At 36.7% G+C, this 26,465-nt stretch overlaps 1 long non-coding RNA gene across 1 annotated transcript in view; it reads left to right on the forward strand.

The window, feature by feature from the left end:
• The window catches only part of LOC150065705 (uncharacterized), a 724,813-nt gene that overhangs the window by 377,056 nt on the left and 321,292 nt on the right, over positions 1 to 26,465 (forward strand). The window contains exon 2 of the long non-coding RNA XR_016534977.1: positions 19,086 to 19,207. This is a non-coding gene — a long non-coding RNA (uncharacterized LOC150065705). The remainder of the gene's footprint in view (positions 1 to 19,085; positions 19,208 to 26,465) is intronic.

Raw genomic sequence — 26,465 nt, forward strand, 5'->3', positions numbered from 1 at the left:
ATTGCTTTGCTAAACTCCTTGGTCAAATTATTTAGATTAAATTTTTTCTGTTATTGCTTTAATTTGGTTTGTCTTTGACTATTATTGTAGTTGAATTTCCTTTAATAGGCTGGTTTCCAATTCCTGTGCTACTTTGCAGCTTTAGCTGTTTGGATATTATGTGTTGGGTGTTTCCTTGTTCAAAATAATTTGTCAGCTATTCAATTATCCTTTATCTATATGTTTCACAAGTATTGTCTTTGCTCTTGTAATAATGTTTGTTTTATTTGTGGTGTTCTTTGACACATGGAATATTGAAACATTATAGGATAGAAGAATGTGTTCTCCTTTAATAGTGTTCAGTTCCTCTATTTCTGGGAAAAGAATTCTCTAAAGATTTGTGGCAATACAGTGTGTTAATAGCATTACAAAATAGGCATACCTTCCATAATGTTCTTTAAAGTAAATAAAAAAATCATAAACATGTCACCATATTGAATTCAGTTTAGAATAGCTCTATTATAATGATATACAGACACTAACTTGGAGGATTGATTAGCACAACAAGAAGCCCTATAAGCCTCTACGTGAGCTGTGAGCTGAATTCTGTAAGTGATGCTGTCATCCCTTGAGATTTTATTTAAACCAGGCAATGTTTGGTTTCAATGGAGGCCAAATGTTTTGCCCTTTATTTAGCTGATGTGTACCCAGGAGGAAAAACCCCTTTCTTCCAATCTTAGTTTTTTACATGTGAACAGATCATTTTCCCCCAGTGGTTTGGGAGCAGCATAATTCAGGAGGAGAGATCCATTCAAATGTCTTTTCCCTTTTCCCCAATTACACTCTACACTTAATGTGAATGATTTTGCCATTAGTGATGTCTATCCTGCCACAACTTGGTCCTGCTTTAGATGAGGACCTCAATTTTCCCTCTAGTTCTGAATGTTGATTTTTTTTTTTTGCCAGTCCTGAGCTTGAACTCAGGGCCTGAGCACTGTCCTTGGACTTTCTCAAGGCTAGAGCTCTACAACTTGAGCCTCAGCACCACATCTGGCTTTTTTCTATGTATGTGGTACTGAAGAATCGAACCTGGATCTTTATGCATGCTAGGCAAGCACTCTACCACTAGGCCAAACTCCCAGCCCCAATATTGATGGTTTTACCTTTACTGAAGTCCACCATGTCACAACTTTTTCTGCTTCAGGTCAGAGTTTTTAGCCTAGTCTTTGACCCATGACTGCAGTTTTAGGCCTTGTCTAGAGTCAGTCATTTTGTTTCTAGAGTTCAGCACGTATTAGTGGTTATGGCTGATAGCTCAAGGCTTTGACTTTCTTAAGTTCACTCTGATCCAGGGACCTTATCTAGGGAAGCGACAATCAAAAATGAGAGAGATCTGATTTGGGGTATGGTAAATACAATTTCCCAAGCACGGTTAACTCTCTGTTTAGAAGCAAGGCTAGTTCTCAGGAACCTAAAATAGATATTCTCCTTGGGTGAGCCTCTGGATGATTTAATTTTCTAATAAATTTTTCCTGGTTGTGACACTGAAATCAGGATGATCAACCATCCCCTTATTATCACCATTCTCTAGTGCCTGGCCACATCTATCTATCTATCTATCTATCTATCTATCTATCTACCTACCTATCTATCACTATCTAATATGTCTGTCTATCTAATCTAATCTGTTTGTGTATCTGGTTTTTCTGTCTGTCTACCATCTCTGCCACTTTATTTTTCTTACAGTAGAGCCACTTACTGTAATGACCTACACTGATATGATGGAGGGGTCAAGCTGACCAAGACCCCAGCTTTGGCCTTACTATCTTATGAAGCCAGATTTCTTGGCTTTTATTAAAATTAGGAAATAGTTACATGAACCTTACCTTATAGTATTCTTCTCTTAAAAATTTTTTTTGCCAGTCTTGGAGCTCAAACTCGGGGCCTGAGCACTGTCCTTGGACTTTCTCAAAGCTAGAGTTCTACCACTTGAGCCACAGAACCATTTCTAGCTTTTTTTCTATGTGTGTGGTACCAAGAAATCAAACCCAGGCCTTCGTGCATGCTAGGCAAACACTCCTACCACTAGGCTAAACTCCCAGCCCACTGGACAGATTTGCTCAAGGTTAGTGCTCTGTCACTTGAACCACAGTGCCATTTCTGGCCTTTTCTGTATAAGGGGTAGTGAGGAATCAAACCTAGGGCTTTGTGCATGCTAAGGCGAGCACTCTACCACCATGCCACACTCTTGGCCCTTCCTTATAGTATTCTTACAGTATCGTGCTTTCTGATGGTACATTAAAACTACCCAGAGAAAACCTTGACCCCTTGTTAAGTGTTTAAGGATAAATGTAATGAATTATGTTTGTGTATGGTATCTTAATCCATGTTGGGGTTCCTTACTAAAAGAGCCATTCTAGACTCTTAGAGAGGAAATATATAGAATGAAGTTCAAAGTGTGTTCCAGGGCACATTGATTTTTATGTTGAATATCATATGTTTTTTTATCAATCTACATCACTCAAATGTATACTTTAAATTGATGGGAATTGATTTTCATGTGTTATACTTTAGAACTTGTACATTGGCCTGAATCTATTAATCAGACCATAGTGTATCTTGGACTCATTTCTCTGAATGATAATGATGCCCCTTTATAATAAAGTTTTCATTTCTAAAATAATGGAAAATCAAATAGACATGCATACTTTCCCCACTTTTCTGAGCCCCATCAGAAACATGCTTATATCCCTTCTCTATCCTTCTCGGAAACTCTTCCCCAATGTAACATCAAAGACACATTGCCAGTTTTCTGTTATCCTTGCACTTTGGCCTATATAAGGCTGATCATTTTAGTTTAATTGTTTGATCCTTAACTGTAATTAGTAATACCAGCTGTGCCCTCTCCTGGGCTTTCTTGACATTATCTAAACCCATATGAACACTAATTAGAGATACTAGCATTGATCACATTTTCGCCCCTGCACAGATTCTGCCATTGAAGTGAACAGTGGTTGCATATAAATATCCCATTACACAGAAGGAGAGAGAGAGTGAGAGAGGACTGATGACTATGCCTTACTCCACTGTCTGATGTTACAGGATGCAAATATCTACATTAAATGATGGGTAACTCTAACACACTCAATAAAGAACATGAGCTGGGACTGATCTATCTTGTTTTATATTTCCTAGCATTCATGCATAATTGATGACATTTTTTTCACTGTTGCATGAATATGTTCTTACTGTTTATAAATTGTTTCCATGGGAGATGACACCAAAGGGTTTTTACCACCCCCCTTAGAGATGTCCTAATTTCTAGCATGATTTTCTATTTTAATGTTGAATGTTCCCAGGTAAATTAGTATAGATTTGTAAAAACATTCTGTCATGACTCTATATTGTTTATTTGCTTTTATTACTTTTGCCATTATCATCTGTAAGTTTGTCTTTTATCTGTCTTTAATTCTAGTTCCAAAGGTTTATTTTGTTCTGAGTCTAACTTCTAACTAATCAGTTAAATCTCAGTTAATTACTATCAATAATTAATTGGTAGGAGGCAATATGTTTAAATCAAGTTTCTACTTTGTACTTTGTATTAAGAAGTACTGAATAATTGGCTTCTCGTGAAAGACGTAGTGCTCTTTTGGAATTTTCTGAGGATTTCAGACATTTTTTTTTTTTTGCCAGTCCTGGGTTTGAGCTCAGGGCCTGAGCACTGTCCTTGGACTTTCTCAAGGCTAGAGCTCTACCACTTGAGCCTCAGCACCACTTCCAGCTTTTTTCTACATATGTGGTACCGAGGAATCAAACCCGGGTCTTCATGCATGCTAGGCAAGCACTTTAACCACTAGGCCAAACTCCCGGCCCCGATTTCAGACATTTTTTAATTCCATGTAAATCTTAATTATTTCTCTATCTAATCTAAATAGTATCATTTCCACTACAGTTATGCCTTTCTTCTGGTATAGTATTTTATTTATAACTTCAAAAACCCTTACTTTTCTAAGCGCTTCAGTGTGTGTGTATGTGTCCTAGGAATGAGAATATTTTCTTATACAATATCAGTACAATGATGAAAAACCGGAATTATGACTGTTATAAAATACCTTTGTCTAATCTGATGTCTATACTGTTTTAGTCAGTTGCTTCAAAGATGTCCTTTATAGCTAATATATTTTCCTCACTCATTATGCAGTTCAAAGTCACTCTGCTAGACTTAGTTTTCTTGTCTCTTTAGTCTATAGCATGAAGCAATTCTTTGGCCTCTTCTGTTTGGTCAGTATGACATACTTGAAAAATGAAAGCCAACAAATGAGTGTTTGCTAATGATTACCAACAAGTTATTCCTTTTGGCAGGAATATCATCAAGATCCTGTACCCATGCTACAGTATGTTCATGTATCACTTGATATTCAGTTATTCTAATGGGTGATGTAAAGAGGATAAAGATACTCCTTCTTAAACCCCCACAGTTGGGTGAAGTTTCATGTATACCTAACGTCATAAGCTATATGGGAAGCCAAAATAGGTCAGCCAGAGGCAGCAAGGGCAAACCACTATTGAAATTCATCAGTTAAGTCTCTTCGGGAGCCTAGTTGGACTGTTCTTTGGTTTTCATTTCTGCTTTATTCTTTGTTCTCTTCTTTTCAGCTGAGAATTGCGCCGGCTTTTCTGTAGGTCTGATATTCAAGTAAACCTATCAGTGCCCTTTATATTTCCTGAGGCTCTTTCCTTTCCTAGACTGGTTACAACAAAGGAAGCCATATATTTCCACTATGTCTTGGTTTCCTGTTGGGTGTTTGTTCAGCTATTCAATAATTCACATCAAGTGTACAAATGGAAAGAAGGTTATAATGCTACGGAGGAAGAGTGAAAGAAGTAGAACAAGAGGCACAAGATGTTTCTTTTGTTTTGTTTCTTTTAAATATTTTCCTACTAATCATCACTGGCAATAATGCACATAAGGATTTGTGGAGTTTTCCTTTTGACAGATTTCATGCTATAACTTCTCTTTTGCCTACAGTAATTTACAACTTGATTTTATTTATTTTTTTTGTCAGTCCTGGGGCTTGAACTTGGGACCTGGGCACTGTCCTTGGGCTTTCTCAAAGCTAGCTCTACCATTTGAGCCACAAAACAGCTTCTGCCTTTTTCTGTCTATGTAGTACCAAGGAATGGAACCCAGGGCTTCATGCATGCTAGGCAAGCACTCTGCCACTAGGCCACACCATCAACCCCATCAATTTGACTTCTTATCTTTGCACTTATTCCTGATATTGTTCTTCTCAATTACGTAGGGTCAGAAGCTGAATGATGCTCATGTTATGGTGTTTACTTCGTATAAGAATGGTTCTCAATGTCAATTTCTCACAATTGTCTCAATATGTTGAGATTTCTTTTGTATTTAGGCTCACTTTGGAAAATTTAGAAAATTCTCACAACTGGAAATGTAGGATTTAAACGACGGTACTATTGTTCTTGTTCATTCTGGTCATCTCTATGACTCGCTTCTGAAGTAACCACAGTATGATTGTGAAGCTCTTTCATTGTGTTATCAAATTCTAATGAGTTGGTATACAGAGAGCTCATTATAATACAATGGATACCCTTTATTAAGGAGAAGCTCTTAGCCTAAATATATAGAATTTTTTCTGAGATAATATTCATAAAATTGAGAAATAAAAGAGAATTTACCTAGGTGTCAGTTGCTCACACCTGTAATCCTACTTACTCAGGAGGCTGAGATCTGAGAATCATGGTTCAACAGAAAAGTCAGTGAGACTCTTATCTCCAGTTAACTACCAGCAATATAGTTGTGGATCCAGTGGTAGAGTGCTAGCCTTGGGCATAAAAGAAGCTCAGGAACAACACCCAAATCCTCGGTTCAAACCCTAGGACTAGCCATTAAAGATAATTAGAAATTAAATTATAATATATATATAATCACAGCATAATAATATTCCTAATGTGACAGTGCAAAGTAGATATAAATGTCAAAACAGAATTGACTTTACCATTATAATATAAGTTATGTATCAGAAGTTGAAATTTGTTACCTAGTGATACTGAAACTCTCTAAGTCAGCAGATTTGTAGTTTTGATTTAGTACACAGGGTATGTAGAAGGAAATGTCTTTGTGGAGAGGCAAATATAGTTTATGTGTATAGACACTGAATGAGTGGATTCGCATAGTAAGGTATATTTTCAGACATTCTTGTTCATGTTCACTTAAGCAATCAGAATAGAAAAGACCATGTTAAAAAGCTTTTTCTTACAACAAAATGGCAGTCGAATTTATTTTTGCATCTCAGAACTCCCTCAGTTCCTGCTATTTTAACTGATATTCAACAATTCTGAGAAAAGGTAAAAGAATTTGAAGAGTCTCAAAATTTCACATGGAGTTGTTAGTATTTTCCATGAGAAGGTAAGAAGAGAATAAATTTTTATTATAAAATTGCTTTTATTGTAAAAATGTTTTTTTATTATAAAGTATGTACAATAGCCAGCTATGTAGAGCCAACTCATAATTGGTTTTATGATTGTAGTTTTCATTGGCTACCAGCAGATGGCAGATTTATTTCCTTTATCATTCAAGTGCATCCTACTTTTCTTCCAATGAGAGAATAAAACAAACATTTTATATCTATTATGTATTCAATGATTTATTGACAAGTTATAGCCTTGCTGAGTTTATAAAATTTCACTTATAAAAGTTGGTCATTAACAGATACTTGGAATATGGTGATTAGGCTCTTTTGGCATATCATAGTTAGGGCTGTTCTTAGGGGTTTGGTCAACTTGGTAATAATATGAATATATTTCCAGGAAAGAAAGAACCTAAGCAGAAACCAATAAGACAGTGAAAGTCAAAAGCTGGAAAATATTTGATGAGATGTTCAAGTTAAAAATTGGGTGGCCCAAATGGAAAGAACTTAGTGGCTTGTCCAAAGTTGAGAAAATGAAAGGCTGAAATCTAACTGAAATAGAATCAAGGGTCAAGATATTTACACCTAATCCATTACACACTGTATTAGTGCCCCATTGCTGCTGTAAAAAGAAAATTACCACAGATATAGTGGCTTAAAACAACACATATTTATTATGTTGGCAATTCTAGGGGTCAGAAGTTCAAAATGGGTCTCATTGAGCCGAAATCAATATGTCAGCAGGTCTGTGTTTCTTGCTGGTGGTGTTAGGAGGTAATCTATTTTCTGGTCTTTTTCTACTCTCTGAAACCTGCTTTCCCCTGGGATCATGATCCCTTTCCATCTTCAAAGCCAGTAATAATCTGTTGAATCTTTCCCACACAGCATCATTTGTGAGCCTTGCGTCTTGCTGCGTTTTCATTTACATTGAATCCTGTGATTACAATGCACACGCTTGGATAATCTAGGATATTCTCTCTGTCTCTCAGGCCATTTGATCGAGAGCCTAATTACTTTAATTCCATCTACAATCTTAAATCCCATTTGCAGAGTAGTAAAACATATGCAGAGTTCCAGGGCTCAAGGTATGATCATCTGTGGGGCTGTTATTCTGCATAGGAGAAATACCATGTTTCCCACTCACATGGCTGAGATAAAGGATGTTTTCTTAAAATACCAAAAGTAAACCAGGAGCAATACTAGGAGTACACCTGGCTTCTCCAATTCATTGGCTGATTCTCTGCAAAGTGATAACTAGAGATTATGAAGGACTGGTGTGGCCCATTTTCCTACTTGTTTGAAGGGAAGACATGAATTTTATGTAATGTTTTGTTCTTTCAATTGGAAAGCATCTTTTTCCATAGCTCTGACAATACATTGTAGTCCTATATCTGTCTGCTTCTTTTGAAAGCAAAGGGATTAGGAATCACAGCTTTGCTCCTAGTTTACTTCCTATTGTTAACTTATTATTTTTCTTACTTTATTATACTATGGAACAGTTATTCTGTAGAATATTTAATTCCCCCCCAATTTAACTAATATTGCATTTTAGTACTCAGATTAGTTAACTAAGTGGTCTTTGCCAGTGTTGGTGGCTGATGAAGTTTTAACTGTGATTTTACTAACAAATTCAGATTACCGTGACCTTTAAGAAATCTAATCAAGTACTGTTCCTGCCACTAATAGCCAAGTAAAGGTGACTCACTACTCAGGAGCATCATTTAATTCATTGGTTCCAAGATCTACTTCCTTATTAGAATTATGAGGGGGATTTTTAGTAATACTAAACGTGGAATACACCCTAACCAATTAACTTAAAATCCCTGGCAAGAGGACTGAGCATTAGGAAATTTGAAAGCTTCCTGGATGCTTTGAAAGTGCAGCTGCAGTTAAGAACTATGCTGTGTAGTGTTTTTCTCCCTGTTTTTTATTCTAGTCTTGTCTGCCTTTCTTTCCTCCCACTCTTGGCTTGACCGAAAGATTACCTTTTCCAAGTAAGACAGAGTTAATTGGAAGCTTCTGTTTTTATTGAAGCTGCCAGGCTGTATTTCCTGTGGAAAACCAAACTGGCTTATTCTTGACAGCAATGGCTTTACTTGTTTCTCTGAATTCACAAATAAATAAAGCCAGGGACATATTCAAGAGGATAGTGGTAGGACTTTCTCTGCAGGTGGAAGGTGATTTTCAGTTGCTCAGGGTTTTATATTTATTGATGATAATGTTTTAAACGAAGTAATGCTGAGGTATGATTACCATAAACCATTGGCAATTTTGCAATTTCAAGTTGAAAGTACGTATGCAATGGGGATCATTTGCATTGATCGTTTTTTTATCATTTGATCCAAGACATATTTAAGCTACTTACAACTGACTTCATAACAGATTATTACTATGTACAATGTCTGGACATGAATAATTTTAAAAGCACCATAAGTTGTCAGAAAAATTAAGTGTTTCTGGTGCCACAGCACCACTGAATGCTATTTTATTTGCAGAGTTTTATATCGTGTAAATATCTACTAGATGCTATAGAGAGGCAACATCATATTTTTATTGACAATTCTGAATGACTAAACTGTCATATTGTTAGATTTGGAGGAGGAAGAACTTAATTTATCTCACACATTGACATCCAACAGTGGGTTCGTGCCATTTCATACCAGCCCACGTGTCTGTCCGTCTTTGTGTATCAGTGGAATTGGTAAATAGTTTTAAGAACACATTTTCAGTATGTAATCATACAGAAATCAAACAATATTAAAAAGGCTTCATATATAAAAGTATACCAAATCTCCTGCTAATTCAGAGTTTCTCTCTGTTCCAATAGAAATGTCCTACAATGAGAACCAAGGCTACAGGCCTTTGGTGAATTGATTCATGTTTAGGCCTTTCATGATACTTGCCAAGCTGGTTGAGAACTAAATGACTGAAGTATATAGTTTTACTGGAAAAAATCATTACCTACATGGAATCTGGAAAGCCTCTGGACCACTAAGGCTATGACATCAAATCTGGAATGGAAAAGTCTCCTCTTCACTGAAATGCCCTGAACCCTCAGCCAGTGGGAATGCATCACAAGATGGAAAAAGTGTGTGGTACTTGCTGCTAGAAAATCACCAACCTCTGATCAGTCCTCAGTGACGATACTAAGATTTATCTGTCTTCCTGTCCATACACTGACAGGCAGCAAAACTTTCACAGCATATTTAAACAGGCAAGGAAGACTTTGTTCAAGACTATTGTACCAGGAGAAAGATGTTGACTTTATTCACACTTGTATGAATTGTGAGAAAGGATTAGTGCATATTGGGACCTTGGTTTATTAATGAAACATATTGACTACAGTGAGTTATTTCTGAGTTTGTAAAGTTTTCCTCTGCAGACAGGCCATCTCATCTGTGTTTCGGGATTTGTATCCACTAAATTTAGATTGTTTTCTCTGGGGAGAAACTGTGGGAGGTAAGGAGGTGTTTTTTGTTGCTAGGTCCTTGAGACAAGAGATTATTCCTAGGCTCTTGAGAAAAGCATTTATCTTAAATTGGGAAAGTGGTAGACCAAGACAAGCATTTCAAAGAGAAAAGAAAAAGAATTTGAAATGGCAAGCACTCTAAGAATGAGGAGGTCGGGAGCCAATAGAGAGGAATCTGTCTTAAGATTAGTCAAGTTAAGGGTAACTTTAGACTGCTTTCTCACTGTACTGATGCTAACATCTCAAGGAGAGATGACCTCAATAAAGAGTGATCCAGATAAAAAGTGATGCCATGAAAGATTCTGTAATAAAGACAAGCCTCAGGGCAGTGCTGGAAAGAAGAAACACATTTCCTCAGACTAAGTCTGCCCAACAATCCTTAAGGCAGAAAGGAGGAAAGTCTGCAAGGGCGAATGAAGACTAAAAGGTCTGTGAAAGATCAATAGGAATTAATGGCAGAGCTGACAGTAGGAAACACTTCTGCAAGAACACCTTTCTGGAAAGTCATCTAGCAGTTTAGTTCTCCATTTGGGAAGTATGGCAGCTGGAATGCTAGACACAAGGAGAATCATTGGGTGTTATGATGGCAACTGTGTTTTGTTTGGTTTTGTTGTTGTTGTTGTTATTATTATTATTATTATTATTATTATTATTATTTGCCAGTCATGGGCCTTGAACTCAGGGTCTGAGCACTGTCCTCAGGCTTTCTCAAGGCTAGAGCTCTACCACTGGAGCCACAGCACCATTTCCGACTTTTTTCCATATACGTGGTATCAAGGAATCGAACCTGTGTCTTCGTGTATGCTAGGCAAGCACGCTTACCACTAGGCCAAACTCCTGGGCCTGTTTGTTTGTTTTATTTTTAATGGGCACATATGAATCCCCTCAGGGCCCACTCTGGAATCTAAGAATCTGGGAAGTGATTGGAAAAGTGATAGCATCCATGATATTGTTGGCAGAGATGCTCATTAGATATTGCCTTACTTTTTTCTGATTTTGTAGTATCCTTCAAATTGATGTAGTTTTGGAAAGAGTCTACTTAATGGAAAAGGAACACAACCATTCCCACTACTCAAAGAGAAATTCTGATATTGCTATTGTCAAATCACATAATTAGGTAAGTTACTTGGAAATGATGAAAATACTGTGAAGGCATGGATGATGTCATGATTAAATGTACTAAAAAAAATCCCCCGAACTGGCACATGGAAAATTTCTGACAAACTTAAATGCCTTTCCCTCGTGATATTCATAAGGATAGGCAGATGAAGTGCCAAGCATTGAATTATCTCAATACCCAAGACCACAATACTCAAGACACCTCCATAAGGTTACTTTATTTCCATCAATGGTGTCTGTGCATGGAAAAATTTTTAGAAACCTGAAATAATCTTCACAATAATTGAAAAAATCCTATATATCTGTATGTGAAGCATTCAATTGAAAGTGATATGGCATTTTCTTAGTATAATCGTCTGAAATCTGATCTATTTTCAATAGCCAAACCTATTGAGTTATTAAATCAGAACAAAATGATGGACATTTACAATTAGAGTATTGTTATTTTGTTAGGGTAGACATGATAACCTGCTTTTAAACAAACACATTTTTTTCCTGAACTGAAATATTAGTTCATTCATAGGAAATGTCTGTCCCTTTTCTCATAGTTTATTAAAAGCACAGGGGTACTATAATTTTAATATAAAAGCTATGACATCCATGAAAAGTGTAATATCAATGCATGATTTACAAAGATTTCCTGACTTAAAAATAACCTCCATAAAAGAAGAATTAAGTTTTGTGTCTCTCTGCAGGTGTGTATGTTCATGAAAGTTTCTGGGGTATAAAATGAGTCAATGTTATTAGCCTATCTGCATGTCCACAGTTGATATTTGAATACTTTTCATCCCAGGTTTGTGTTGCACCTGCTTCAGTGCAGCTATTCTATGAATTTCTTCAGGTAATTAGTTTTAAATAATTATACTTTCTCTCAAAAGTTATAGAAACAAATATCTCACATATTTTTATTAGATATAGGACTATTACCATAAAAACAACCCAGTTTACTTTGTGTACCTGTGTCACTGCGACATGAATTCTTTGTAACACTTTTCTCCAAAAGCTAGTTTGCCCTTGGCAGACTAGGCAGAATTATGATGTCTATATACTAACCTAGAAATGTTGGGAATATTACCTGCTGCATCCAGAGGGACTTTATAGATATGATTAAGTTTTAAGTACTGGGGTGGAGAGAAAATGGAACAGCCAGGCTATCTTATACCAGCTTTGGGAGGGCTTGGGGTCTGCCCGTCTCATGGGCCTGGGATTCAGCGAGCTCAGCATATCCTTGTAACCTTAAGTCACTCATGTGTATCTTAGGTGACTGGGTGTATATGCGTGCATGGCCTTGAGTGGCCATCGTTTGTCTAGAGAGGGCATAAAGAGGTACCGGTGAAGGACAGGGTGATGCCAGTGTGCAGCCATTGGAGTATGGTTTGTGATAAGGTGTTACTGCTGGTGAACTGAAGGTGAACCTGTGAATACAATAAAGCTGGTGTTGCTGCACAAAACCTGTGAGTCGCTGCTGGGAAGGAACAGGGAAGAAAATGCTGTTATGCTCAGGGGCTGTTGCGGACTTTGATGCCTGTGATGAATCTATGGACAGAGGGCTTTAAAGAAACATGACCTCTATCCCTACCTTGCCTTGTATCTTTCTATGGCCTGCCTAAATCAAAAAGAGAAGTTAGAGAGAACCACTTGCAGCACACAGTGGTTTAGGGAGATGGGCTTGCATTGTTTAAGTGAATTTAATCTATTTACTTAACTTTTTCATGGTACAGAATATATCCAGAATATGGTCAGAGAGGGAAAACTTATAAAGAAGATGAGGAAGCAGTTGCATTGCTGGCTTAGAAAGCAGAGGAAAGGGATGTAGAAAATACAGACAAGGAATGGAGTCAGCATCTAGAAATCAAAAGATGTGAGAAAATATATTTTTTTCCTTGCACCCTCCAGAAAGAATACAGACAGATCTGCTGAAATCATGTTTGACTGTGGAACTAAACTATAATGCATTTAAGCCCTTTCCCATAGAAAATGAATATATATTATGTTCATATATGTAAACTGATGTAAGTTGAATTACAGAATGGGGTTGTGGGTACATATTTTGCTTGATAGTTCAAACACAAGTACTGAGGTTTTTGTAATTCTACTAATTCAAACTGCTGAACACATGTCTAGGCACATCTTTAATTCAGTATGTTGGTATGTGGAGATGTTTTCTTCTTGTTTTTCTTCTTCTTCTTCTCCTCCTCCTCCTTCTCCTCCTCCTCCTCCTCCTCCTCCTCCTCCTCCTCCTCCTCCTCCTTCTCTTCCTCCTCCTCTCTTTCTTTTGTTCTCAGTGCTTGAATTCAAGGCCTGGGTGCTGTCCTGAATTACTTTGCTCAATGCTAATGCTCTATCACTGGAACCACATCTCCACTTCCAGATTTTTGGTGGTTAATTGGAGATCAGAGTCTCATATTCCTGGACTAGCTTTGAACCACAATGTCCAGATCTTGGGCTATTGGGTAGCTAGGGCTACAGGTGTAGGATACCAGTACTGGCGATATATTTCTCCTGTCATTGTCCCAGAAAGTTACTTCCTTCAGAGCAGCCACAGACACTTCTGTTGTGTATTAAGTCTCACAAAGATGGGAAAACTATATTTCGTCTTTCTTTCCTATCTGTGAAGTGGATTTTTTTCCTTCTTCTCCTTTCAGTTTATCTTCTAGTTTCTTTTTATTAACTATATAAGAGTTTGTTTTACATGCTACTATGTAGAATGAAAACAGTGAATTTATGCTTATGTATGTATGTGTGTGTTTATATGTGCCTATGTACATTCATTTACCATCAGTTTCATGGAACTCACCACTCCAGTTTGTATGCGTCTAACGTGTACATATGTCAACCTGAAACATGACATTGAAAAATAAAATTTATGTGACACATTAAATAACGAACTATAGCTAACTTTGGGGTTTGATTAACTTTTCCCCATAGGTTTGAAGGTCTTGAAGAGAAAAAAAATAACTGGCTGACATTCTGAAGGTATTTTTTTATACAAGGTTGGGGCTGCCACCATCCTTTCCAGCTTCCAGTGCTTGTATTAAATATCTATTTTACAAATGATGGCAAAGGTCCTTTGACAGAAGCCTACTATATCATCTTTCCATTATGTACTTCACTGTAAAAATATATATTACATGAAAATTATATGCCATAACTATTTGAGGTGAAGGTAGATACAAGTTTATTATCCTACTCAAAAGCACATTAAAAATAACACCGTATGAAATTGAGTCAATGTTATGCTTAGAGCCCACCAGGTTTATCATTTTTTTAGCTATGTAGAAAGTGCTTAGTATTTAGAAAGTGCTGTGACTCTCTCAAAAATTGCCATCACCCATTCTTGTTTTCAACTCTCCAGCCTTCCTCTTCACTTTTTAAATTTATATATTTACTTATTTTTTGCTAATTTTCTTATATACACCCTAAAACAAAATGTTTATTACAGATTTATTTAGTAACATGGCTAAAGTAGCAATGTCATGTGATTGCTCTAATGTGATTTTTCTCCCCCACTTGGGTATGGGAAGAGGATGTCAGCAGGCTTGAAACACATACTGCAATGAAAGTTACATTAGGGACAAGATATGGACTATAATGAGAAATTTGGAGCCAGTAAAAAGAAATTAAAGGGAGTCTCTGCAAAGAGCAGATGTTCACCCACAATGTTTTTGGTGACTTTTTCATATAATAGTGGCGTGACATAAGTATCCAAACTAACCAAGCTCCATTTCTCTGAATTGCTCTGTAGGAGCATAAGATAGAGAGGTAATAATACTGCACATTATACCACACCGTCCTGAAATATCTTTGCTCTCTGGTTAGAATATGAAAATTTATTAGGAGATGACAAAACATGCTTGTTAAAAATCTCTCCTCGTGCTAATTATGTTTGCCTACGTGCACATTATAATCTCATGGCATCAGCTACGGTTAACTGCTTGCTACATAATTCCCTTAAATAACTGATGCTGTTTTTGAGTGAAAATCATGGTCGCATGACTCTGGATGGATGAGGGGTTCCCTAAGTTCCCCAGATTCCATACAAAAGTTACAGATCCTTGAGATCCATTCATGAAAAGGATTTCATGGTACCTCACAAAATAGGAAGGTTTTTCAAGGTGGAAGTTTTAGCAAGGATGGCATGAGAATTGCATCACAGTGTAGAGGTATAAGGAGAGGGGAGATAATTATTTCTTGCTCTCAGTGTAAGAAATGGGAGTAATATAAATATATCTAGATATCTCACCACAAAGAGTTTTCCTCTGCTTTTCAGAAATTCTTAAGGTTTCTAAATCAGGCAGATAGATGGCAGAACTGGAATGGATGAGTGGAATGTATCATGGTATGGAAGTCTTCAAAGAATGTGAAGTAATGACTGGAGCTTTACAAATTGTGAGAGATGGGTGGGGAGGCAAGGGCGAGGTAAGTATATAAGAAGGGGAGACCTTGATCAAGAGACAGTGGATTAATAAACTGCTTTGCTAAATGGCAACTCCTTTGTAAAACTACTTAAAGATAATTTAAAAACAATAAATAAAAAGGTTAATCCAGTGTCATTTGATGCAATTCTGTAGTTGACTTGCAACTGGAGGTAAAAGAGCATACAAAATAGGCTTGGGTAAGGAGGAGATCCTATCTTACTTTCTGATTTGAAGATCTGTGGGGAGTAAGACCATGGATAGATTGCACTGGCAATATTTCCTGGGGAAGCTGTAGTGTGTAGACTAAATGGATAATTTAGGTGGAGATTATTATAGCAGAAAGAAAAATAATTTCAGTTATTTCCAATTAGTCGTGTGTGTGTGTGTGTGTGTGTGTGTGTGTGTGTGTGTGTATTTCTAAGTTTCAACTCCAGGCATTTATAACACAGATAAAGCATGTGTTCTACCTCTGAGCTACACTCACAGCCGAAGAATCAGGTTGTTAACTGACTTGCTGTTTTTAACATATTGCTTACAATGATTTTCAGTGCTGATGAAAACAGGCTGCAAAAGCCTGGTGGGAAAAGCTGCTGGCAGCTAGGTCTCGATTTCATGTGCAGGAGGCAGAATTGGAAGAGACCTCAGTTGGCTGAAGTGTAGCTGTTTGTGGTGAAGCTGAGGTAGTACCAGATGTCAGAAGAAATAGGAATGATCCAAGCTGACAAGGGGATATAGCATGTTTGGGAGACCATTTGAAAAATAAGACTATTTGATAAACAAATCATATATATGTAGTATATGCATATATACATATGGGTGTTTGTGTTCATATGCATACCAGTCTTTTTGGAGCCACATACCTAGATATATTTATACTAACTTATTATGCCATTAAGTGTAATTTCTACTTCTTTTCTCCAGTCATTTGATATTCAAGTTGCAAAGACTGGACATTTTTTTCCCTTTTTCAGAGTCTATACCAAGGAGTTAACTGAAAATCAACCTAGGAAAAATGAAAACAGTTGCTTAACCAACATCACATAAAGAACCAGATTTTCTCCAGTATTTCTCTTCTGAGGAGGGCTATTCTCTTTTGTTGTTTTTGTTTTGTTTCACTTTGGCCTTTGTGTATAATCAAAAATACCTGAAGTAGAATTAATAGACACTGCCCAAGGAGTTTTACTGCCTCATTCAAATGGAGAGGTGACCTGGCCTCTCCTTTGTAATGGGGCATCATGGTAATTGGCAGAGTGGGGTGGTAGCAGGTCTACCTAGCTGGTCACCTGCATGGAGAATAGCTTTCCTATTAAAGTTAATCCATCCATGAAGGACCTTTGAATGTGCTGCTTCTGTGGGTTGAGTGCTGTGCTGATACATTCTGCTCAGACCCCCAAATGAAGAAATGCTTGGGTTATTTTTGATTCAAAGCAAGCAAAGGGGTGATGAGCAACTGCCGGTACAATCAGAGCATATGCCTGCTGAGTTGTAATTGCTCTTTGCTTTGGAACCAGATGATTTATCCTAAGTTCCCATACTGGTTGATCCTCAGAATATCCAGGAAGTTTTTTTTTTTAAATACCACTATCCACGTTTCACACTTGGATGTTTTGGTTCATGTTACCTATGCTTGAGTATAGACAAGACATGTTTCTGAAATGTGCTCTAGATAAAGACTCCAGATTGGAGGATCACTGCTTTTTATCAGTAGTATACAACCTTAGCATGGGATTGGAGTCAGGAGAAATCTCCACTTACTTTATGTCCCTCATTCACAAATGATAACCATTTCCCTATATGGTTCATTAGACACAAATGTATTTTTCTATATGTATGGTTTGATATGGAAGTGCCTATACACATGTAAGAAGTTGCATTGAAAAATAATTGACTTTGATAATACAGAGAATTCTTTATAAGATTGAAGTACTGATACATTCTAATGTACTTGTTCTAGAATATGTGTGCTGGTCTTAAAGTTGAGTACAATTCATCAGAAAATAATTCAAAATACTTTAGATACCAATGAGTCTAACTTTTTCCCCAAAGTAAAATGGTATGTAAAAGATCGCAGCTCTCTGCCACAGCAGTATTCATGTATGTAATCTATGCTACAATGTTGAGAAAGTTTTGAAGAGGTTATTAACTCAAAAACATACCAGATAAAGTAAAGAGAGAGAGGAAAAGGAGAGAGAGAGAGAGAGAGAGAGAGAGAGAGAGAGAGAGAGAGAGAGAGAGAGAACCAAAGAAACACTCAGGTGGTAGATTAAATGCAATAGAATAATTAAAATAATAATAGAAGAATAAAAATGACAGAATAAAAATGACATTTCAAATAATAATTCAGCTTCCATGTGTGGTAGAATAAGTTTGAAACACCATTTATTAGCCTTTTTTCATTAGGTATAGAATTCATCTGACCTCTCATGGATAGTAAAGAGTCCTGACATGTAACCTAATTATGTATTTCATGAGGTGGTTACATGGAGACACCATGTAGGTATTTCCTATTGTAGTTCCTGGGTTTTCTTCTCCATTAACATTGATCTTCCTCATTCAGCTATGGCTCTATGATTTCCTTTGAGGAACTAAACTTTCCTAGATACACAGGAGTCAGTCTCTGAGTTCTCTGTGTTGTTAACGGTTAAGACCAAATTCTGGGCCAATTGGTGGGATATTTAAGATGGAGACACACACTCCAGCTGCTAGAGAATTTGACCGGAGCTTGGAAAATCTGGCATCTCTCCTCCTATAGGAAAATATCCTTGCAACAAATGGAGCCACCACAAGGAAAATGGAGCAAGTTGTTTTAACTTATGAGTTCATTCACTTTTCAGGCAGATAACCTGTACTCCCAAAGATGTAAGACAGGAATTCTTTTCCTCTCTCTCTCTCTCTCTCTCTCTCTCTCTCTCTCTCTCTCTCTCTCTCTCTCTCTCTCTCTCTCTCTCTCTCTCTCTCACACACACACACACACACACATTAGTTTTCCTCTCTGTTTCACTCACTTCCCATCACTCTACCTCTGTGTCTACTTCTTTGATTTCTATCTCTCTCTGACTTTAAATTCAAAGTCAGATTGCATTTGGTTTTCTAATACCTTCAAACAAAAAGTCATGATTAAAATTTTCTGAAGCAGAAAGCGATTTACTTACAGAAAATTAGGTTTGCTTATGGTCCAAATTTAGTAAGAAAAATAAGCCTTTAGAAGAATGTTGATAATAATCACCAGCTCAAGGATTGAATCCAAGAGAAAATATGAGAAATAATTGTGAAAGGGTCTGCCAAAGCATTGTTGAAAATTTACATATTGCCATGGAACCAAGAATGACAGTGGGAAGTCAAAGGGAGAAAAGGAAGAAGGAAACCTGGAAAGCCTTACAGATTCTTAGAATGACTTGATAGTAAAAAGCTAAGCATACATCTGGCAGATGGCTTATTCTTCTAAAAACTAATAGTTATTTCAGCTTTTGCCTCTTAGTATTAAGGGAAATAGACAATATACTGTCAAATTAGTGGCTATTGACTAAAATGAATAGATCAATGAGGAAAAGTGAGAATGTCTTAAGATATTGGGTGGAGAGATCATTACATTTTTGGAAAAAGTATGGAAAATTTTACTCATTTTATTATGAGGTTGATCTGATGATAGTTGTTTTTCTTTTTCTCCAGAGTGAAGAAAATCTCTGTATAATTGCCAAGTATGAAACTCAGGAGATTTTCTGAACTCAGAGTGGTGTTTGCACAAGCCTAAGACAACTATGAGAAGGGGATATTGACAGGTGGCTGATAAGGTAGGAACCCATTCCTTATTCTACTTGAGCTGTCACTAAATTAATAGCCTATAGCAGAAGTCTCATGTGGATTCTATGTCATGTTCACTTCTGGTGACATATCAGTACATTTTTGAATTGGTAAGAAGTCTAAGCGATGCTTATTGCTATGTGGAAGTAGTGGAAATATCTTACAGTATGCTTTAATATGCTTGATCATCACCCATCATTATTGATACATACTCAACTTATCTTTAATTTCTCCCTGTACGTTATAACACAGATGTTATATGCATAAGATCTGCTGTAGAAAAGATCTCGGTTCAGGAATAAATTTGAGAAGCACAAATTCAGTATCTTTTTCAAAATGTGACACACAGGGCAGAGAGAGAGAGAGACTCACTAATTCATCACAGCTTATAGCACACTAGGTGGTTCTAGTAGGTAAGATGTCCATTTATGATACCACTGACCTTCACAATCAACCATGGAAGCAAACAGTCATCTTGACATGACAGAAAATGCAGTGTTCAGCAGCAGAAATAGTAATAATAGCACTCTGTGCAACAAAATTTAAAGCTACTTACTAGCACAGATCTGTGCTGATATATTGGTGATATATAATAGTCATGATTGGACTTAGCAAGTGACAACACAGTACTTAAATCTGGCAATCCGTATTGGAAGGAACAGGAGGACATGGTAGAAGTGGGATATTTTTAGTGGATGGAGAAAACTCGTTAAAATGGTAACCATACTTTGAGTTGTTGCTATTCATGGCTTATGGACAGAAACACACACACATATATAGTTATAAGTACACAACAGGTGCGCTTATTTGTGTTCCTATTGCAAGAAGATTTTTAATTTCTATGTGTACTGAAAAGCAAAGCTCCCCTGACCTCCTGTTAAAAATAAGTGTTAGTATTAAAACCATTTAAACAAATAGTTGTGCACAACTACTAGGCCTCAGTAACAAAGAAAAAAGCTGTTCCTTTCAATTGCTCTTTTCCTTAAGCAATGAATTCACATAATGCCATTTTGACATTGTAGAGACAAGTCTATTAAAATATGAATTATGGTTACTTTGTCTGTTATGTTGGTCCATTTACCATAATAGTTGCAATTGACCTAAATAGCAGAGAGTACATTTTATTCTAAGTGTTTGAAATTAAAATAGATTGAGTGATTTTCCTGTATATATCATTGTTGAAGTTTTTGTTACACTCTGAATTAATACAAATAGCAGTAATAACACAACTGGATGCACCTGGCATGTATTATTGGACTTATCCCAAGCCGCATTTTCGTAATTGGGCACTATATCCATGTAACTGAAACTCAGTAATATTTTTAATGTTTTAAAATCAGGAGACTTTAAAAATCAAACTTGCAGAAATAGAATCAATATACCAGCCAAGGTTTAATGTTGGGAAGCCAGTAAATTATAATATATCATCTTTATGTAAGGTGTTCTGGCAACATATCAAAAGTACACACACACACACACACACACACACACACTCACACACATGCGCACACACACACGCCCTTTGATTTATCAAATCCAATTTTATAGTTTGTTCTAAAAGCAACACTGAGGATGTGCATAAAGATTTAGTTAAATTTTGTTCATTAACACATTATATAGTTAAAAAGGTAAATGATCTAAATATCTAAACATAAAAAGATGAGCTAGCTGGGCATGGTGGCTCAGGCTTGTAATCCTAGCTACCCAGGAGGCTGAGATCTTAGGATCATATTTCAAAGCTAGCCCAGGCAATATAAAGCTGAGAGACTCATCTCCAATTGATCACTAGAAAACAGAAAGTGGGGCTGTGGCTCAAGCATAGGGTGGTAGTCTTGAGCTGAAGAGCTCAGGGACAGTACCCAGGGCAGAGTTCTAGCCTCATGATAACCCCCCCAAAAAAGAGGAGCTAACTTTTATGTGAATTTGATTATATTTTTAATCCTAAAAATGTAAAAATACAAGATTGCATAAATACTTACTGTAGAATAAATTATTTGAAGTTGTAAAGAGCCACTCCAGATAACATCCACTTACCCCCTCTCAGAGACCCCTCTGCCATATCCATACATAACCACTTGAGTACATTTTATAGAAATCTCTCTTATGTCTTTATTGATTCTAATGTTTGTTCATTTTCAGACACTGTAGCTCAGTCCTATTCATTATCATTAAAAACAGAACAATTTGCAAGTGCTTTTAAATTTCATATAATCTACAAGTTTCTCTTACATCTTGTATTTGCTTATCATCCTTACACTTTACATTTTGAGGATCATGAGAACATTTTATCCTGTAAAGCTCTCCACACTCTGGATTCTCTACCTTATATATTTTTGGATGAACTTCTGTTTGCTCTGTGCTGTTTCTGAAAAAGCTGCATGCAAAGGCCTTTTCAAATTCATAATTGATCCCTTTGGAAAAGTAGTATTCGTAAAGGTCAAAGATTTCTTTTCAGATGATTTTTGAAGCTAATAATGATCCTAGTTAATAGACCTAGTTAGGCTTACTAATTATTTGTAGTTGTGCATTAATCACATTGCATTAATTCTTATAAAATATACTAATTGAGGGTCCGGGAGTTTGGCCTAGTAGCAGAGTGCGTGCCTCGCATGCACGAAGACCTGGGTTTGATTTCTCAGTACCACATACATAGAAAAAAGCTGGAAGTGGTGCTAAGCCTCAAGTGGTAGAGCTCTAGCCTTGAGAAAGTCCAAGGACAGTGCTCAGGCCCTGAGCTCAAGCCCAGGACTGGAAAAAAATAAAATAAAATAAATAAAAAATATACTAATTGAAAAATTGAAATAAGCTATTATTTATAAGTGCTATCTGCTTATGAAGTGATATTTCATATGGAAAGATGAGACTATTTCCTTTCATGCCAGTTTTTTAGATTACTTCATATTTAGCCAGGTGTGGTAGCTCATACCTATAATCCTAGCTATTCAGAATATTGAGGTATGAGAATTTCTGTTCAAAGCCAGCCCAGGCACTAAAGACCATGAAACTGTTATCTCCAAATTAACCACTAGAAAACCAGAAATAGTGTTATAGCTCAAGGGGTGAAGCAGTAACTTTGAGCTGAAGAGCCCAGGTATAGCACCCAGGAACAAGATTTCAAACCCACAAGCAAAAAAAATTACTTCATATTTAAGTTTTTTCATTAATTTATAGTTCCTAAAAACCTATGTATTTAATAATCAACAGTGATACTCACGTCAATATACCTACAGTCATTGTGGCTATCTAACTTCTTTATAAGTTTCTCAGGGAGAGCTCATTAGAAAAATAAGATGAGAGTTCTTACATTTGGGCAATAGGTTGTGATTGTAATTAGATAAAGTTTTGCAATTGAATGTTGCATTTGCTGAATATAAATCCTTTGGTTACATTTTCTTTCCTTGGGGATTTTAGTTAACTATCATTGTCCAAGTCTAATGACTTTGAAAGATACGACTATGCAGACACAGCAAACATATTAATAGCAACCCAGAGTTTGGGAGAGTGGAATGAAGACAGGCAGAGCATATAGGACTTTTATGGAAGTGAAATTAAAATAGTAGATATGTAGCATTAAAGTTTTGTCCAAACTCATTGAATGCATTGCATTAAGGGTGAAAATGATATCAATTATTGATGAATCAGTGCGAGCTGATTAGTTATAATTAATGTACCTCTTTGGTGAGAGATTTTGGTAATGTAGGAAGCCATATTCGCCTGTGAGATAACTTTTTATATATATTTTTATTGTAATTAATAAAAGGGTTACATGATATTTGCCAGATAGAAGGTGCATTAATTCACATACATTGATACCCTTTCACATGTCTTGGTCCTGATTACCCTCCCCTCCACCCCTCCCCACGTCTTGGATTTTCCCCCTTTGCTATCCAATTTCAAATAACCAAATACAAATAAATCCAATATATCAGATAACAAACTGAGATACTGTAACAATATGAGATAACAAAGGGACAGCAAAAGAGATGAGAGATAAACTTAGTACATTAAGGACAACAATCATTCATCATATGGCTTTTGTTTCAATATCCTCAATAGCTTCATACTATATGGCCTTATGTATCAAGGTTTTGCTCTATTGCAGATCTCTGGTAGTAGTGCCCAAGGTTTCTACTGATTATGACAAATGAGGGAAACCATTGAGCCTAAGTTCTTTTGAGTCTGACTTACTTCACTTAATATGATTTTTTCTCAGACTTTCCATTTCCTAACAAATGGGGCAATGTCATTTTTTCTGACAGCAGCATAGAATTCCATTATGTACAAATACCACATCTTGTTGATCCATTCATCAACTGAGGGACATCTAGGTTCGTTCCATATCTTTGCTATGGTAAATAGTGCTGCAATGAACATTGTTGTGCTAGTGGATTTAGTATACCCTAGTTTCTGGATGGTTGGGTAAATGCCAAGTAGTGGAATTGCTGGGTCATAGGGGAGTTCTATGTTTAGCCTTTTCAGGCACTGCCACACTGCTTTCCATAGTGGTTGAACGAGTTTGCACTCCCACCAACAATGTAGTAGTGATTCCCTCCTGGCCATATCCCCTCCAGTATCTGTTGATATTAGTTTTCCTGATCCTGGACATTCTAACGGGAGTGAGGTGGAATCTTAGAGTTGTTTTGATTTGGATTTCTTTTATGACCACACATGTCAAGCATTTCTTCATGTGTCTACAGGCCATTTTTGTTTCTTCTTCGGGGAAGACTCTCTTTAAGTCTTTGGCCCATTTTTTAATGGGATGGTTGTTACTTTGGAAATTAGTTTTGGAGTGATTCAATTTTTTGAGCTGTTGATATATTTTAGATATGAGGCCTTTGTCCGTTGTTTGGTTGGTAAAGATCTTCTCCCATTCTGTAGGCTTCCTGATTAATTTACTAGCTATGTCCTTTGCAGTTTAATGCAGTCCCACTTATCCAGCCTTTCTCTGATTTGCTGTGGTTCTTGGTCCTTATTAAGAAAGTTTCAACCTGTGCCAAGGAGGCCTAGTGTATCTCCTATTCCTTCTTGTAAAGTTTTCAGTGTGTCAGCTTTTACCTCCAGGTCTTTGATCCATTTGGAGTTAATTCTAGTACAGGGTGACAAAGAAGGATCCAACTTTAGTTTTCTGAAGGTGCTTAACCAGTTCTGCCAGCACCACTTGTTGAAGAGGCTATCTTTCTTCCATTCTATTTTTTTGGCTCCCTTGTCAAAAATTAGGTGGCCATAGGTCTGTGGTTTAATATCTGGGTCCTCAGGTCTTCAGGCCTGTTCTTCTGCCAGTACTAAGCTGTTTTGATAATTATAGCTCTGTAGTAGAGTCTAAAGTTTAGAATTGAAATTCCTTCAGCGCTATTCTTTCTGCTGAGAAGTGTTTTTGCTATACGGGGTCTTTTATTATTCCATATGAAATTTTGGATTGCCTCTTCTATTTATTTAAATAATGACATTGGGATATTGATGGGTATTGCGTTGACTTTGTAGATAGTCCTTGGCAGGATTGTCATTTTCGCAATGTTGATTCTTCCAATCCAGGAGCATGGGAGGTTTTTCCATTTCCTCAGTTCTGCTTTAGTTTCCTTTTTCAGGGTTTTAAAGTTTTCATCAAAAGGTCCTTTACTTTCTTAGTTAAGCTAATTCCTAGGTACTTTATTTTCTTTGAGGCTATTGCAAAAGGAGTTGCTTTCCTGATTATTGCCTCGTTCCTCTCACTGTTGGCCTAGAGGAAGGCAGTTGATTTTTGAGGGTTAATTTTATAGCCTGCTACCCTTCCAAAGTTTTGAATCAGCTCAAGGAGCTTGGGAGTAGAGTCTATAGGATTCTTTAAATACAGAATCATGTCATCTGCAAAGAGGGATAGTTTTACTTCATCTTTCCCTACTTGGATCCCCTTTATGCTTGCTTCTTGCCTTATTGCACTGGCTAGGAATTCTAGTACTATGTTAAAGAGGAGTGGAGAGAGTGGGCATCCTTGTCTCGTTCCTGATTTTACAGGGAATGGCTTTAGCTTTTCACCATTAAGTGTAATACTAGCAGTGGGTTTGTCATATACAGCCTTTATTATATTGAGATATGTTCCATGGATTCCTAGTTTCTCCAGACCTTTTAACATAAAGGGGTGTTGGATCTTGTCAAATGCCTTTTCTGCATCTATTGAGACAATCATGTAATTTTTGTACCTGCTCCTGTTGATGTGTTGAATTATGTTAATTGATTTGCCTTTATTGAACCAGCTTTACCTCCCTGTGATGAATCCTGTTTGATCATAGTGTATAATTTTTTGATAAGTTGTTGTAGACGGTTGGCCAGTATTTTGTTGAGAAGTTTTGCATCGATGTTCCTCAAAGAAACAGGTCTATAGTTCTCTTTGTTTGATGAATCTCTGTCTGATTTAGAGATGAGGGTTATACTGGCTTCATAGAATGAGTTTGGTAAAAAAACCTTCATTTTCAATTTTGTTGAAGAGCTTGAGGTTTATTGGTGTGAGCTCTGATTTGAAGACATTATAGAATTCAGCTGTGAATCCATCTGGCCCTGAGCTTTTCTTAGGTGGAAGTTCTCTAATTGCCATTTCTATTTCAGAGCTTGAAATAGGCCTGTTGAGTTGGGTTAGTTCTTCTTGGTTCAGTGTGGGTATGTTAATATTGGCTAGGAATTCATCCATTTCCTCTATATTCTCAAATTTGTTGGTGTAAAGGTTTGAGAAGTATTCCCTCATGATACTCTGGATCTTGGTCATTTCTGTTGTGATTTTACCATATTCATATACCATTTTGTTTATTTCGATATGCTCTCTTCTTTTTTTTGGTAAGATTTGCTGAGGATTTGTCAATTTTGTTAACTCTTTCAAAGAACCAACTCCTTGTTTTGTTGATTCTTTCTGTAGTATTTTTTTGGATTCCAAATCATTTAATTCTGCTTTGATTTTAGTAATTTGCTTCCTTCTACTGGGGTTAGGATTGGTTTGTTGCTCTTTTTCCAGGAGCTTAAGGTGACACATTAACTTGTTGGTTTGCGATTTTTCCAACTTGTTGTTGTAGGTACTCAGCGCTATAAATTTTCCTCTGAGTACTGCCTTTGCCGTATCCCAAAGGAGTTGGTATTTTGTGTGTTACTTTTTGTTAAATTTCATAAACTGTTGGATTTCTATTCTGATCTCTTCGATGACCCATTGGTGATTCAACAATGTATTGTTCAGTCTCCATGAGTTACAGGGCTCTCGTTGGTGGAGATGTGTCTTCAGTTCCAATT

Source organism: Megascapheus bottae, chromosome 3 (assembly GCF_031878675.1).
Source record: "Megascapheus bottae isolate mThoBot1 chromosome 3, mThoBot2.hap1, whole genome shotgun sequence".
NCBI classification, from domain to species: domain Eukaryota; kingdom Metazoa; phylum Chordata; class Mammalia; order Rodentia; family Geomyidae; genus Megascapheus; species Megascapheus bottae.